Consider the following 15,306-nt stretch of genomic DNA (forward strand, 5'->3'; position numbering starts at 1 on the left):
CCCCACCCCCGCCCCACCCCAATCCATGGTGGGATTGTGAGTGTCTTGATCTTACACATGTCTTGTGCATGCTGTCACAGCCACTGTGAGCTCATATGAGCAACTTTTCTGTTATGTCCAGAAAACTCTTGTTCACTGCTGCTGGCTCTTAGAATCTCTCCCCTCTTCTGCAATGACCCCCGAGAGGGGGTGTTACATAGATGTCACATCCAAGGCTGACTACTCTAGAGTCTCTTATTCCTTGCACATTGACCAGTTGTGGGTTTTGGTGTTAATTGTCATCAACTACCACAAAAATAAGGTTCTCTGATGAGGGCTCAGAGATGTATAAAGATAAGAATGTACAAAGAAGTTTAATTCTATATCAGTGGTTCATAAGAGTTCATAAGAGATGTAACCCATTCCTAGCACTGGGCTTTTTAAAAATTAGCCTGGGATTCCTTCCACCCCCTATTACAGGGAAATACCATTTAAACTTTTTATGTATGTGGATGTCTATTTTTAGGAAGCTTCTACAATAGAAGATAGATGCCTTCTGTCTCTCTCCAGACTCCCCCCTCTCCCCTGTCTTCCCAGTCCCCATCCCACGTAAGTGCACCAGTTTTATAAGATGTTACTAACAGGGGAAACTACATGAAGGATGCACAGTATCTCTGCTGAGTTTCACAACTGCACATGCAGCTACAACTATCTGAAAAACATTTTACAAATTTAAGGTCTAATTTTTATAAAATTAACTTTCTATAAGAGTGTCAAAATCAAATCTAAGAGTTTTCATTTCCATTGATGCAAGTGTATGCTCAACTCTGCAATAGGGTCAAGTTTATTCTATACTTCTCTGCAGACACTTTCAGTACCAGAAAGCATTCTGATACAGTTCAATCAAACAACTAAGCCACATCTAACGGATCCTGTTAACAGTACCTGGAACACAGTACCAAAAACACTTCTTATGGCGACTCAAGGAATTGAGGAATGCAAAATGTGGTTACATAACAGCTTTCCATATTTTAACACAGAATTAAAATATGAAGCCCCTGGGAATGAAATGCAGCATTAGAGGGCATAGGCACTTTGTGGCTAGTGTTCCCATTTTAGTACCAGTCAGGAGACACACTGGAAGATACAGCAGGGGAAATACTAACTCAAGCATGTGCTTGATAGAAACCTGCTCTGTGGTCAGAGCAGTTTAAATATGACTGCTCTTCATGAGGACTCTCACACAGCTAAATGTGGTTGAAATGATCTAAGAATTTCAGCTGATTACTATCCTAAAAAATGAACTGTGAAAATTTCCATCTGTGTACTCCTTCCAACCAAAAACCCGGCCTACTACACAGTACTGGACATGGATAAAGAGACTTCCATATGTCAGCCATGGGATGCACATGGACTGGCTCACTTACTACTCACAATTTTATGTGTATACATCACCTTCACATTACAGATGAGGAAATGAAATAAACAAGCTACCAAGTGATTGATGGGGATTTGTGGCTAGGTCTGTTGAAGCCTGCAGCCCATGATCCTAATCAAGGAGTTTGGCAGGTAGGTTCTTTTTCGATGTCAGTTCATTATCAGTGTTGGGAAGCCTTGATCCTCCATGCAAAAACAAACAAACAAACACACACACACCACCTTCTCTTGAAAGGAACTTGTGCATCAGCCATCTCTGGCTCTCATGCTTCCCAAGAAAGGGATACCTTAGTGATGGAGTCTTCACTCAGCTCCCAACAATTCACTGAAAGCATAAATACTTCTAGATCCAGGTGACAGCTGATAAATTTTAGCTCTGTGGTACTTCTCTTTAAAACTGACCACACCTTTTAAAAATACCATACATATCCATCCAAGCATACTCTTCGTAGTTCGAGTAATGTACACCTGTATTTAGTGGCGGTGGCGCACACCTTTACTCCCAGCACTACGGAGGCAGAGACAGGTAGATCTCAGTGAGTTCGAGGCCAGCCTGGTCTACAGAGCAAGTTCCAGGACAGCCAGGACAGTTACACAGAGAAACCCTCTCTTGAAAAACAAACAAACAAACAAATAAAACAGTATAAGCTTGTGTAAACCAGCATGCAGACAAGTATCATATTCTGTGGAGTGCTCTGCCAGCTAAAAAAGTACATTTTTTTCACATAAAAGGTTACGACTCTGGCAGTTAACACTGTAAACTTGTCAGCCCTATAGGTTTTCCTCTTGTGTAGTCTTTGGCTATGCAAATTAGAAATAAGACACTAGGAGCAGGGCAGTGAAATGATTCAGTGGGTGAAAACACTTGCTGCCAAGGCTTATGACCTGAGCTTGAAGAAAGAACCAACCCTGAAATCTGACCTCTGATCTGCATACATGCATACAAGTGAGTGAGTGTAACAACAATTTTAAAAAGGTATTAAGCAAATGGGGATCTAAGTTAGTGGTAGAGCACTTGCCAAGAAGCACAGGCTCTAAAATTGATTCTCAGCTCTGGGTATGGGGGTGGGGAGAGAAGGATAGAGGACACTGTAAAAAGTCTTATGCCAACCAAGTCCCCGTATAATAACTATCCAGCAAGAGTGTTGCAGAATAGGATAAGACACAAAGAGATGTGCTATTCTAGGATGGTGGCTTAAAAATAGTAATCCACAATAAGAAAGCATTTCCTATTGTATCCATATAAAGCATTAGGACATAGAATGAAATGAATGAATAACACTTTGATGGTAACCCTGATACTTTCTACTCTAATGTCTTTTTCTTTGCCCCTCTTTAAAGAAATGCTGATAGCACTGATTGCTGATTTATTAGTGGGTTGTGCCATATGGTTTCAAAGTGCTGCTCTACAAATTCTAAGTTATAGTCAACTGAAAACCAAAAAGAAAGATGTATATGGCGCGCACACGTGCAAGTGCTCAAGCGTGTATGTGTGTGTGTATGTGTGTGTGCGCACGCGCGCGCAGTATAGAAGAGAAAGATGTGATGCCTTCATTTATTTTGTATGTATATGTGTGTATGGTTAGGCCCATGAGAACATGAGTGTGTGTGCTATTGCATATATATGTGTGCATGGGGAGGGCAGAGGCTGGCATCATACATACTCTGTGATTGGATCCCTGGGGCTTGCTGGCTGCCAGCTGGGCAGGTGGTGCACACCTTTAATCCCAGCACTTAGGAGGCAGAAGCAGGTGGATCTCTGAGTTCTAGGCCAACCTGGTCTACAGAGCAAGTTCCTGGGCATCCACGGCTACACAGAGAAACCCTGTCGTCTTAGAAGGGGTGAGGGTGGGGAAACCCTGCCTCAAAAGAATAAGGCAGACAGTGAAAGAACAGCTCTTTCAATGTCCTTCTCTGGCTTCTGCATGTACACAGGTGTGCGTGCACGCACGCGCACACACACACACACACACACACACACACACACACACACACGGATGTCACACATGCATAATTACCAGTTCACAAAACAAACACAAAAAATGAAGTACTAGCATTCTGTATCAGGTTGAATTATGAAATAGCATGAAAAGTGAAAGAAGCCAGTTACCACAGACCACACATTTACATGCAATGTTCAAACAGGCAGGCATGTAGAGGTGAGGTCTGGATTATTGGTTGTTTAATGCTGGGAGAAAATAAGGGGTAGCTTCTAGTAAGACTGCTTCTAAAGAATGATGAAAATGTTTTAAAATTATGACTGTAATTGTACAGTTCTGTGACTAACCAGGCTGGGGTGTAACCCAGTGTTTGCCTAGAATACTCGAAGCCCCTGGGTTTATCTCCAGCATCATATAAACCTAGTGGTGGTACAGCCTGTAATCCTAGCACCTGGGAAGTGGAGGCAGGAGGATCAAAAGTTTAAGGTCATCCTTGACTACCTGGCAAGTTCCATCTTAGCCTGGGCTATTTGAGACCCTGCTTTAAAACAGTAACAAAGAACCAAATCATAGCCTTTAAAAAGGAAACACATCTGATGTGTGATTACCTTAGAAATCTCACTAGAGAAGCTCCCAACTGTCTTGCAAATTTGGAGTGAGGCTATATTCAGAGTCCCCACACAGCCAGGAACTGTTAGAAACTGAAAGTGTAATTCCTTTTAAACTAACCTGCTCACAGTACACATGAGCTATAAGCAATTCAAACAAAAAGACCGATACTCATAAAAAGTCTTTACAAATTCCAAATTCTTGGTCATTTTAACTGGTTTCCAATAAGGAGAGATGCTATGCTCTCAAGTCTCAGCCTACTGTCCCACACTCAGAATAATAATGAGATGTCCTGACTTCAAAGCAGCACTTGGTTAAGAAACAGGCACTGTTTGCTGTGTTAGCTCTTCTGACCATTACTATGGGATGGTGAGGACATTTAAAGTTCTAGAAAACAACTTAAACCCTGTACAAAGTGTCACAAACCATATTCTTAGCCACTCAAGTTTTATTTAAGTTTGAAAAGACGTGAGTTGCTTTTATCTGCTAGCCACAGTTTTGTATACAACCGACATAAAAATGATCAAGACATGAAGCTGAGAAAAATAAACAGGTAACCTGGCATCAGATGATGGAGATGGCACTTATGTTTCCCAAAGAGGGAGGTTTAATTATCCCACAACACACTACATCTTAATGCTACAATGCTGTTGCTATGCCAGTTCTCTGGGACTATGCAAGATTTGAAGATCGTATTTTACAGATGAGACCAAATTATATATCAAGGTTGTGATTTTTTTTTTTAAAGTACAGTGCTCAAGGTATCATATACTGGTTCAAAATCATAGCAATGGCATTTATTAATATTACATGTCACTTTCAGATTATTCCATGGCCTAAATCTACTTCTTCAATGAAATTTAAGTGAACAGGCCCATCACACCATGCTTGTTTATATTTAATAAATGCCACTGGCACACAGATTATGCTAAAGGAAAGGCTAAAGTTCAGTGCTTCATGAATGGCCTTATTTGTCTCTCATTTTAGTATGTACAAAGAGACGTAGAAGTGAGATAATTATATAATGATTTGATCTAAATATTGAAGGTACATCTTTTTCCTAAAGTGCTAAGTTATTAAAGATATAGAAATACCCACTAACATTTATTAATATTGTGCCCTTTCTTAGTCTTTAAAGACTTGGAAGCAAACATCAACTAGAGAGTTGGCCCACATTTGCTTTCCTCCAGACTGCATAACAAGGAGGAGGTATGGATAATGAGGTGCTTGCACACACTCAGCAAGAGTGCTCAATCCTCCCGGAACAGGCTGCTCCACCACCCTGCATCACGTCCTCATGACCTTCTCACCTTATATACTCGCTCCTTTCCCCATTAGTGCTCAGTAAAACAAGCAAACAAGCTTCCTAATGGCAGGCAGTATTAGGAGGTGGGCAGACTAGAAGGTGCAATGCAAGTGACAAGCAATGGCAGCATAAAACATTGCAGTATACTCCACACAATTTTGAATTGTAAGAAAAAAAGAAAAGCATGCTGGGTAAGGGCCTTTAGCTGGAAGGTAGAGAGGACCACACAAGCACTGCTCTGTATTTTGGAAGCTGTAGCTGTTAATCTTACAGACTATCAGCCAAATGTGCAAATTTCCATTTTATCTTCCAAACTAAGAAAGCATCAGTTTGAAAGCTTGAGGGCTTTATCATGAAATGAGCTTGGAAGAGACTATGTTGCGATCTAATGAGTACAATATACCAAACAAACCAAGGGGTGAGGAAGCCAGGTAGGCAATACATTCCTAGAGCTCAGAAGCTAGAGGAAGGAAGATGGGGAGTTTAAGGGTTAACACTGACTCAAGAAAACAACAAAGAAATGAAAGGAAACTTGGTTTATAATGGGTAAGGTATGGAGTCTGGTGTGGCGGCTCATGCCTGTAATCACAGCACTCCAATTCAAGGCCAGCTTAGGTCACACAGTGAGTTCCATACAAGTCTGATCTATAGTGTGACTATGTCAAAAGGGGAGGGGAGTGGAGGGGAGAGAAGAAAAAAGGAAAGGGAAAGGGAAAGGAAAGAGAAAGGGGAAGGGGAAGGGGAGGGGAGGGAAAGGGGAAGGGAAAGGGAAAGGGAAGGGAAAGGGAAAGGGAAAGGGAAAGGGAAAGGGAAAGGGAAAGGGAAAGGGAAAGGGAAAGGGAAGTGGGGGAGAGATAACAAGGCTCAGATGGGAGGGGTGCTTGCCCACAGGCCTGACACCTTAATCCTGGAATCCCACAAGGTGTCAGGAGAGAACCTCTGAGGTCCTCTGACCTCCCCCGCCCCCACACACACTGCAAGTACACATACAATAAAAAAATTTAAAACCACAAAACTCAAAGATGGGCACAATAATATAAACTTATGTATACACATACATGCTGAAACTATAATCAGTAATTCATTTTTGTAATCATACACTTTCAGATACTGTGTTCTATATAATCTCATTTATTCTGATGAACATTTTCTCTATATATTTCTCTAGTCATCATTTGTTCTCAACATGGAGTATCTGGAAATGGTTGAGGAGGAAAAGACTTTTCCTTCCATGAGAAGGATGACAGACACCAGTGGATTGATGACTTGAGTGTGCCTCTCATACATTTAGTTTGTTATTGAGTCTCCTAGTATCAGTGAAATTTTAATCAGTGAGATCCAGGAAACAACCCAGAATGTTGACAGCTCACGATAAATGGGGGGGCTTATAAGGGAAGGAATCATTGGAGATTCAGGGTTTAGAGAAAGATTCATCACTCCTAGTCTACAGCAATACCTCAAATCTTTGGCTCATTACCTCAGGTACTCCACTTGGGGATAAGGATCAACTCCCACATACTTCACGAACTTAAGTAATTATTTGTGCAGACTAAGTTTCAAAAACTAAAACTCCTTGCTTTTGACATTTTCTTCAGTTATGTTTGAAGTCAAAATTTACTCTTAAGTATTACTGAAATACCCATACTCAGCATAAAATTTTTAAAAATCAATATTAAAAATGCAAGTGATACAGAAAACTTCACCAAACCCTCATTTATATTTTTTGTTTTGTTTTTCGAGACAGTTTTTTTTTTTTTTTTTTTTTTTTTTTTTAATGTATCCCTCACTGTCCTAGAACTCGCTCTGTAGACCAGTCTGGCCTTGAATTCACAGAGATCTGCATGCCTCTACCTCCAGAGTGTTGGGATTAAAGGTGTGCGCCACCACCATCACCACCTGGTTTACATCTGTTTCTTTCTTTTTTTTTTTTTAAATTTATTTATTTATTATGTATACAACATTCTGCCTCCATATATGCCTGCATGCCAGAAGAGGGTACCAGATCTCATAACGGATGGTTGTGAGCCACCATGTGGTTGCTGGGAATTGAACTCAGGACCTCTGGAAGAACAGCCAGTGCTCTTAACCTCCGAGCCATTTCTCCAGCCCATACATCTATTTCTTAAGCTAATTTTTTTTGGTTGTTTGTTTTTTGATAATTTGTTTTGTTTTCGGCCATGAACTTTCAATCTTCTTGCCTCCATCTCCAAAATTCTGGGATTATAGGTATTCTGAAAAAAAAAAAAAAAAATCCTGTTCTATTCAACCTGAAGGAAGACACAAGGCACATTACCAAACACAAGTTGGACTTGTAAAAGAAAACTTGGGTTGCTGCCATCCACTGCACTTCTGAGTTTCATCCCTAAGGAGGCCACCATGATCAGTGGAGATAGGAGATGGAGGGGAAGTGAGACCAAGGGCCTTACAAGTGGAGAAGGGTCTGGAGAAAGAAAGTGCTCAGCAGTTAAGAGCATGTACTGTTCTTGCAGAGGACCTGAGTTCCATTTCCTAGAAATCACTTCGTTTTTGGTGATAATCTGCAAGGACAGAAACCTGATGATATTTTTTTTTTTTTTTTTTTTTTTTTTGGTTTTTCGAGACAGGGTTTCTCTGTGTAACTTTGGAGCCTATCCTGGCACTTGCTTTGGAGACCAGGCTGGCCTCGAACTCACAGAGATCCACCTGCCTCTGCCTCCCGAGTGCTGGGATTCTGATGATGGGTTTTTAAGTGAAACCCACAAAAAGACATTCTCCATTACCCCACAAGTGTTTGTTGTTTATTCTTTTCACAAAAGCAGTTTTTCAAATCTTTGTTTGCCGAAAAAAAAAATCATCCTTTCAATATCAAGTTTTTCTTTACATTTTTATTATTACTTTGTGTGTGCCAAGGCAGGTTGTAGAGGGCAGAGAACAACCTCAGGAGCTGGTTCTCTCCTACAGCGGGCTCAGGGGTCAATTGCAGGCTGATGGGTTTCTTTAGCAGGTGCTTCTGCCTACTGAGCCACCTGCCAGTCCTAAAGCCAAAGTCCGATACTCCATAGTAAACAGATAATTCCCAACTGAGGCTGGTTTGCCTTACAATTTTTTTTTTTAACTTCATGACACGGTGAGAGCAATATATATCCAACAGAAATGGCACTCTGAAATTTGATCTTTTTATAGTCCTAGCACTATACAGTGGGATAGCCTCCCTTTTTCTCAAGTTAACTAAAACTTTTATTAAGTAACTTCTGATATCAGAAAAATAAAATATATATTAAACATAATATATTGGTGCTTTGGCCACCCTCTGGGATATTTTTCTCTCTCTTTAAAAAACCTCTTCCTTTATTTATTTATTTTTTATTTTGTGTGTTTGTCTGTGCACTGCATGCATGCAACAGTGCCTGAAATCAGCAGAAGTCAGCAGAGGGCATCAGATCCCCTGGGACTGAAATGAGACAGTTGTAAGCTTCCAGGTGGGGGCTGGGAACCAAAAGCAGCAGTCAGTGCTCTTAAGCACTGAGCCATTTCTCTGTCCAGAGCAGTTTTCTCTTGCTACTGAGCCAACAGTAATCCATTCTCTCAGTCACCCACTCAACCATAGTCAGTCAGTACTCTATAGTATACCAAGCTACTCTGCAATTATGTTTGCTAGGTAAGTTTATGAAATGTATTTTCAATTTATGAACTATTTACAGGAAGTAACCCCATCAAAGTTAAAGAGCATCCATACTGAGCTGTATTAACAACTGTCCCCTAGATCCATTATGTCCTGAGAACCTCTGAACGTGACCTTATTTCTAGTGAGGGAAGGAAAGATTTGGACAGAGGAGGCACACATGGACAAAGGGCAGGCCACGAGAGGCAACAGCTGCAAGCATAGGAACACTCTGCCTCAGTGGCCATCTCTAGAAGCCAGGAAAGAGGCCTGGCCTAAATTTCCCAGAACCTCTAAAACAGTCGGTCACTATTCCTTTGGGGGTCAAATGGCTCTCTCACAGGGGTCACCTGAGACCATCAGAAAACACCGATTTTTATATTATGATTCACAACAGTAGCAAAATTAGTTATAAATAGCAACAAAAATAATGTTATTGTTGGGGATCACCACAGCATGAGGATCAGCAATAAAGGGTGGCAGTGTCAGACACCCCACACTTCAGGCCTCCAGAACCCTAAGAGAATAATAAAATGCTGTTGTTTCCAGCCATCTAGTTTTGTACTGTGTTATGGCAGCACTAGTAAACTAATCTACTCAAATGGAATTTCCATCCTAATATACAGTTAGGGAGCATTTTACTCTCCTAACAGTGTGAAGAGCACACTTCTGCATAATCAAAGCTCTGCCCAACTAACCTCATCCATTAAAGTAGTAATTTGAACAAAACATCTGATACAAGAACAACGTGTTTTTTTCACCAGGCTGTAACTTTGGTTAAGTACGTTAGACTGAAAAATTTCCAAGGAAATGTGAACCAAGAAAATGTTATCAGCGGGGTGGTGGTGGCGCACGCCTTTAATCCCAGCACTGGGGAGGCAGAGACAGGAGGACCTCTGTGAGTTTGAGACCAGCCTGGCCTACAAGAGCTAGTTCCAGGACAGCCTCCAAAGCTACAAAGAAACCCTGCCTCGAAAACAAACAAACAAACAAACAAAAAGTTGTTATATTCTGACCAAAAATATCCTTGTAAAATCCTGTGAAGATGTTTCAAAATAAATTCCAATCATAAATACAAGTTGCAACAGGTTTTACTGCTTCCACCATAGTTGGAATGTTAAAGCAGGTAAAGCAGAATATTAGTTTGATGAAATGTCCTTTTCACTTAAGCAAGGGTGGATTTCAAATGCCACTTGTTGGGCTCACATTCTTACCATGTATGTATGCACTTTGGCCCTTTTCCCTACATGAAAACCATTGAAACCATGCCTGCAACTTTAGCAGCATGCTGGGCTCTGGTCCCCAGGTCATGGGAAATTGTAAGGAGCTGGCTTAGTGCAGCTTAGTCAAGTCCATGCAGCTACCGGATCCCACACTGATATCTGACTTTACTTAATTATTAAGAAACAGACAAAAGTGTGGCTGAATTACTACTAATTATTAAGACCCCCTAAATCTTTCTTGGGTGACCTAAATCCCTTCCTTATTTTTCTACTGAGTAATCTCAAATACTCAAATGCAAAACTCTCCCATTGCTTCTTTCTCCATGTGGACGTTCATCAATTACCACCCTCTGCCGAAAAGACCCTGTCCCTGTGTTCTGCCTACATGCCAGAGCTTGACAAATCCCTCACGCTCACTGCTCAACATAACTGGCCTCTTTCCACTGCCTTCTGTTAAGAAGCTGCCCTCTTCTCAAGGGTTTATTTACCTGAATTCTAAACCTTTGCCCAGCCACTCTGTCCTATTTTAAGTCAGTGTTTTCACCAAACCACATTGGAATAAAAGTAACAAGGGAAATGCTCACTAAACAGTCAGCGTTTCTTGAGCTCCTATTATTGTTCAGAAGCTTCGGTGGTGGAGTGCATTCCAATCCACTGAGACTCACAAGAACCGGAGAGGTGAGTGCAGTTATCTCAGCTTATTGATATTGATAAGGAAATGTCCAGCTACTGTTCTATGGTGTGAAGAGGCACCGTGACCAACACAACTTATAAAAGAAAGCATTTAATTGGGGGCTTAAGCTTTCAGAGGGTGAGTCCATGACCATCAGTCCATGGTGGGAGTCTGGCAGCAGGCTGGTCATCAGGCCTGGTGTTGGAGCAGTAGCTGAGAAGCAGCTCAGAGATTACATCTGCCATAGGTAAAAGGCAGAGAGTTGGACAACTGGAAGAGGGCCAGCCTTTTAAACCTCAAAGTTCACCTCCAATGACAGACCTCTTCCAACAAGGACACATCTCTTAATTCTTCCTAAACAGTTCCACCAACTAGGGACTAAGCATTCAGACATATGAACCTATGGGGGCCATTCTCATTCAAACTACAACAGGAAAAAGCAGAGTTGAGACACTACTTGTCCCAGGTCACACTTTTGGATCTAGAAACAGAATTCTCTTTACCTTCACTGATGTTTCCAAAGTTTGAGTCATTTTAGACCTAAAGTTGTTAAGATCTTTTGGCAAATTTTTTCAACTTCTTTCCTATCCCAGCCTCAATTCAAGGTTCCCATTTTTTAAAATATGAACTCTTTTGTAAAATAATATATTTTCTTTTAAAAAAATAATTTATTTATACTTATTTTATGTACATTGGTGTTTTGCCTGCATGTATGTCTGTGTGAGGCTGTCAGATCTTGGAGTTACATATAGTTGTTAGCTGCCATGTGGGTGCTGGGAATTGAACCTGGGTCCTCAGGAAGAACATTCACTGATCTTAACCTCTAAGCCATATCTCTAGCCCAAATAATGTATTTTCATGGACTGCTATTTTCAAAATGAAGTTTATCTGAATACAAGAGAATGAAACTAAGGGTTTGGAGCTCTGAAATTTTCATCAAATCAGTAACCAACAAACAAAATCCCTGGTTCCTCACAAAAAAATTCAATGACCCACAAGTGGAATATATATGATATTTTGAACTTTACAAAGGAAAAGCCTTTCTGGACCCTGGTGTCTAGACTACATGTCAGACATGAACTGCTGTACAGATGTGTAGATTCACTTAAAGAGATCTAGGCTCTTTACTTCTGACACAGAAAGGTTTAGCCTTAAAGAGCAGGACTACTAGCTGATGAGGTGAGAAATGGAAGTGAGTGTGTCTTGGGGCTTTGGGACTCCTAGCTCACTCACCTTTGAGAGGACTCAATCTCTTCGGGCACACAGAGACAGTGAGGAGACAATGAGATAGCAGAAACAACCCAAAGTTCCAAACTGTCTAAGAACTCAAGCTTTAATAAACATAGGAAAACCTAAAAGGATTTTAAAAGTCCAATGTCAAACTCATGGGGGGAAGAGTTATCATCATTTAGTTTGTGGGAGTCTATTTTAAAAACAGCAACAGAAATGCTGACTTTAGAAGATGAAGACTCTTTAAAGATACTGAGGAACAAACACTAATTTAACAATGTAAGCAATTCCCTCAAGAAACATTGCCTTTCCTGACACAACCTGGTGTTAAAATTTCAAAGAACATGACATGCTACTGTTTGGTTTTAGCCTATCATTTCTCCATGAAGAAACAAGTCCTAAGAAACAGAGCCTAACTTGCCCAAATCCCTCAAGTTAATCTTACTCAAAACTTTTCATATTATGGAGATACACAGGATGTAGACCAGAGATCACATGGTCCCTCAATATTAAGTAAGAAAGTTCTAAAATATGAACAACACATTTTGGAATTCCTTTAAAGGTATTGGTAAAATAATAATTTTTAAAACTAATGGGCAGTAAATAGACTATCTTTGAAAATAGTCACACAGTACCAGTTCATTTTTAAGGGATTTATAAATCTGTATGCAGGGTTAAAAAAACGGGAAAAATTGGAGTGTTTGTTTTCATAACAGTTAAAAGCAATTTATAATATTTTAAATACTGAGCCCTGTTTTCATGGTAATCCACCAGAAAGTAAACTTTAAGGCCCCCTTCCCTCCCTGCCTCCCTCCCTCCATCCCCCTCCTTCTCTCTCTCTGTCTCTCTGTGTCTCTGTGTCTCTGTCTCTCTCTCTCTCTCTCTCTCTCTCTCTCTCTCTCTCTCTCTCTCTCTCTCTCTCTCTCTCTCTCTCTCTCTCTCTCTCTCTCACACTCTGCCACTCACATGTCTGAAGGATCCACTTACATAGCTAGCTATAGTTTAAATTCAGGCTTGATTCCTGTTTCTGTGAGGCTCACAAAGTCTAGACTTAGCTTAGTTCTTTAGTCTATTTAACTGGACTTAAAACCTACATCAAGTACTTTATTGTCAGACAAAAAGCCATCTTCATGACTTAGCAACTTAAGTAGTTCTCCAGAGCTTAGCAAATGTGTTGTGTCTACTTTAGATTTTTATTGCCAAGAAGTAGTGCTGTACTCTCGTAAAAGGGTACAAAGTTTTATTTTAAACATCTAAAGGTAGTGTGAACACTATAACCCTTGGGGTCCTTGGCTGCTGAGAAACACAAAGTCACCTATTATAATTTGTTTTTTCAGAATACCATTTCCCTAGTCCCTCTCATTAAGGTAGAAAAACATCTTGGAGTCCCATCTATAAGAAAAACTTAGGAGACTAGGGATGTAGTTCAGTCATGTGATAGGGTGCAAGCCTGGCATGCAGCGCCCCAGGGCTCAGTCATAGACTGTAGCCTGGCATGTGGTGCCCAGCACGGTCCTCAGTCCTCAGCACTGCATGAAACAGGAAGGGTGGTGTGCACGCTAGCAATCCCAGCACTTGGGAGGTAGACACAGTATCAGAAGTTTGAGGCTATTCTTGGCATAGTGAGTTCCGGGCCTACTTGAACTCAATGAAACTGTCTCCAACAAAGCAAACAGTAGGAATGATGGTAGTGGTGGTGGTGTGATCTAAAATAACACACAGGCTCTGAAAGGTGAGGATAAGAGGCGTCTCAAAGATCAGTCCCTCCTAGAATCCCCCTGGAGGCTTGCCACAGCCAGGCTGCTTTCTCATCTCTATTATCAGGGTCAGCCTACATTCTGAGGTCTTATTCAAAGCCAACCCATCACCCCCCCCACCCCCACCCCGCCTCAAAATTAGCCTTTCCCCACCTCACCCGACTGCCCCTGAAATACTCTGTCTTGTTTGTGGAGAAATTAAACCAATGACTTTCTTTATATGCATTTAAAAGTTACTCCATAGGGCTGCTGACTCATGATATTACAGTACCTACCTAAAAAGAAACCAGGACAGAGATGTAGAGCAAACTTTAGGATTGATCAAACTGATCCAGTACTCAAGGAGTTTGAGGTAATGAATACTGTGACCTGCATTTGAAATATATTAATTTGACTTCAAAGTTATTAAGCTGAAGTATGAGAGGAAAGAAACAACAATTTTTAAAAAGCTATACTTTGGGGCAGGACAGAAATTCCGTCTACGATACTTACTGCATATTTTGAGGCCAGATACAAACAACACTATAAAAAATATCACCCTTAAAAAAAATAAAAAAGAAAGAAAGCAGGGGCTGAGAAGATGGCTTAGAAGATAAAGTGCTTTCAGTACTTAAGGATCTGAGTTTGGGCCTCCAGCACCCATGCAGAAGTGGGGGAGGGAATGTGGACAGGCAGGTTAGATTCCTGGTGCTCTGTGGTCAGTCAGTCTCACCCAAACAGTGAGCAACCCTGTCAACAAATAAGGTGGAGAGTGACAGAGAAAGGGACTTGATGCTAAACTCTAGTCTACACACACACACACACACACACACACACACACACACACACACACACACACACACCACACACACCATACTCACACACCACACTCACACACACACCACACACACTCACACACACCACACTCACACCACACTCACACACACACAATCACACACACACCACACACACTCACACACACATCACACACACTCATACACACATCACACACAGTAAGGACAACAAACATTAAATCTTGAGAATACTACAGATCTAAATAGCACATGCTAATTCAGGTACTCCAGACAGGCAGCAGTCTAGTTGCTTCTTTAAGGAACTTTCTAGTTTCAATTGCATTTATGATTGTGTGTATACATGGCGGCGGGCGTGCCATGGCATTGGTGTGGTAGTAAGAGGACACCTTTGTGGGGTCAGCCTTTATGTCCTTCCACCTTTATGTCCTTTATGTCTGGGGATGGGACTCAGGTCACCACGTTTGCACGACAGGCGCCTTTGTCCACTGAGCCACCCAGCCAGCCCTTAGTCTAAGCATGGGAGGATAAAGATGTCCCTAAGGAAACTGTAACTGATAGGAAAACTAGTTATCACAGTTGCTGTGATAACTATGGAAGCTATGAAGCAGACAGTGAACAGCTGAAGACGGCTGAGAAGTAAGGAGGGTAAGACAGCACAGGAGAGCGGGTGAACAGGGAAAGAGCCCAACTTCTTCACATACAAAATGAGACACGCCTG

At 41.2% G+C, this 15,306-nt stretch overlaps 1 protein-coding gene across 3 annotated transcripts in view; it reads right to left on the reverse strand.

The window, feature by feature from the left end:
• LOC100754769 (gamma-adducin) overlaps positions 1 to 15,306 on the reverse strand; it is a 112,298-nt gene that overhangs the window by 36,378 nt on the left and 60,614 nt on the right. The window lies entirely within an intron of this gene.

Source organism: Cricetulus griseus, chromosome 3 (genome assembly GCF_003668045.3).
Source record: "Cricetulus griseus strain 17A/GY chromosome 3, alternate assembly CriGri-PICRH-1.0, whole genome shotgun sequence".
Taxonomy (NCBI): domain Eukaryota; kingdom Metazoa; phylum Chordata; class Mammalia; order Rodentia; family Cricetidae; genus Cricetulus; species Cricetulus griseus.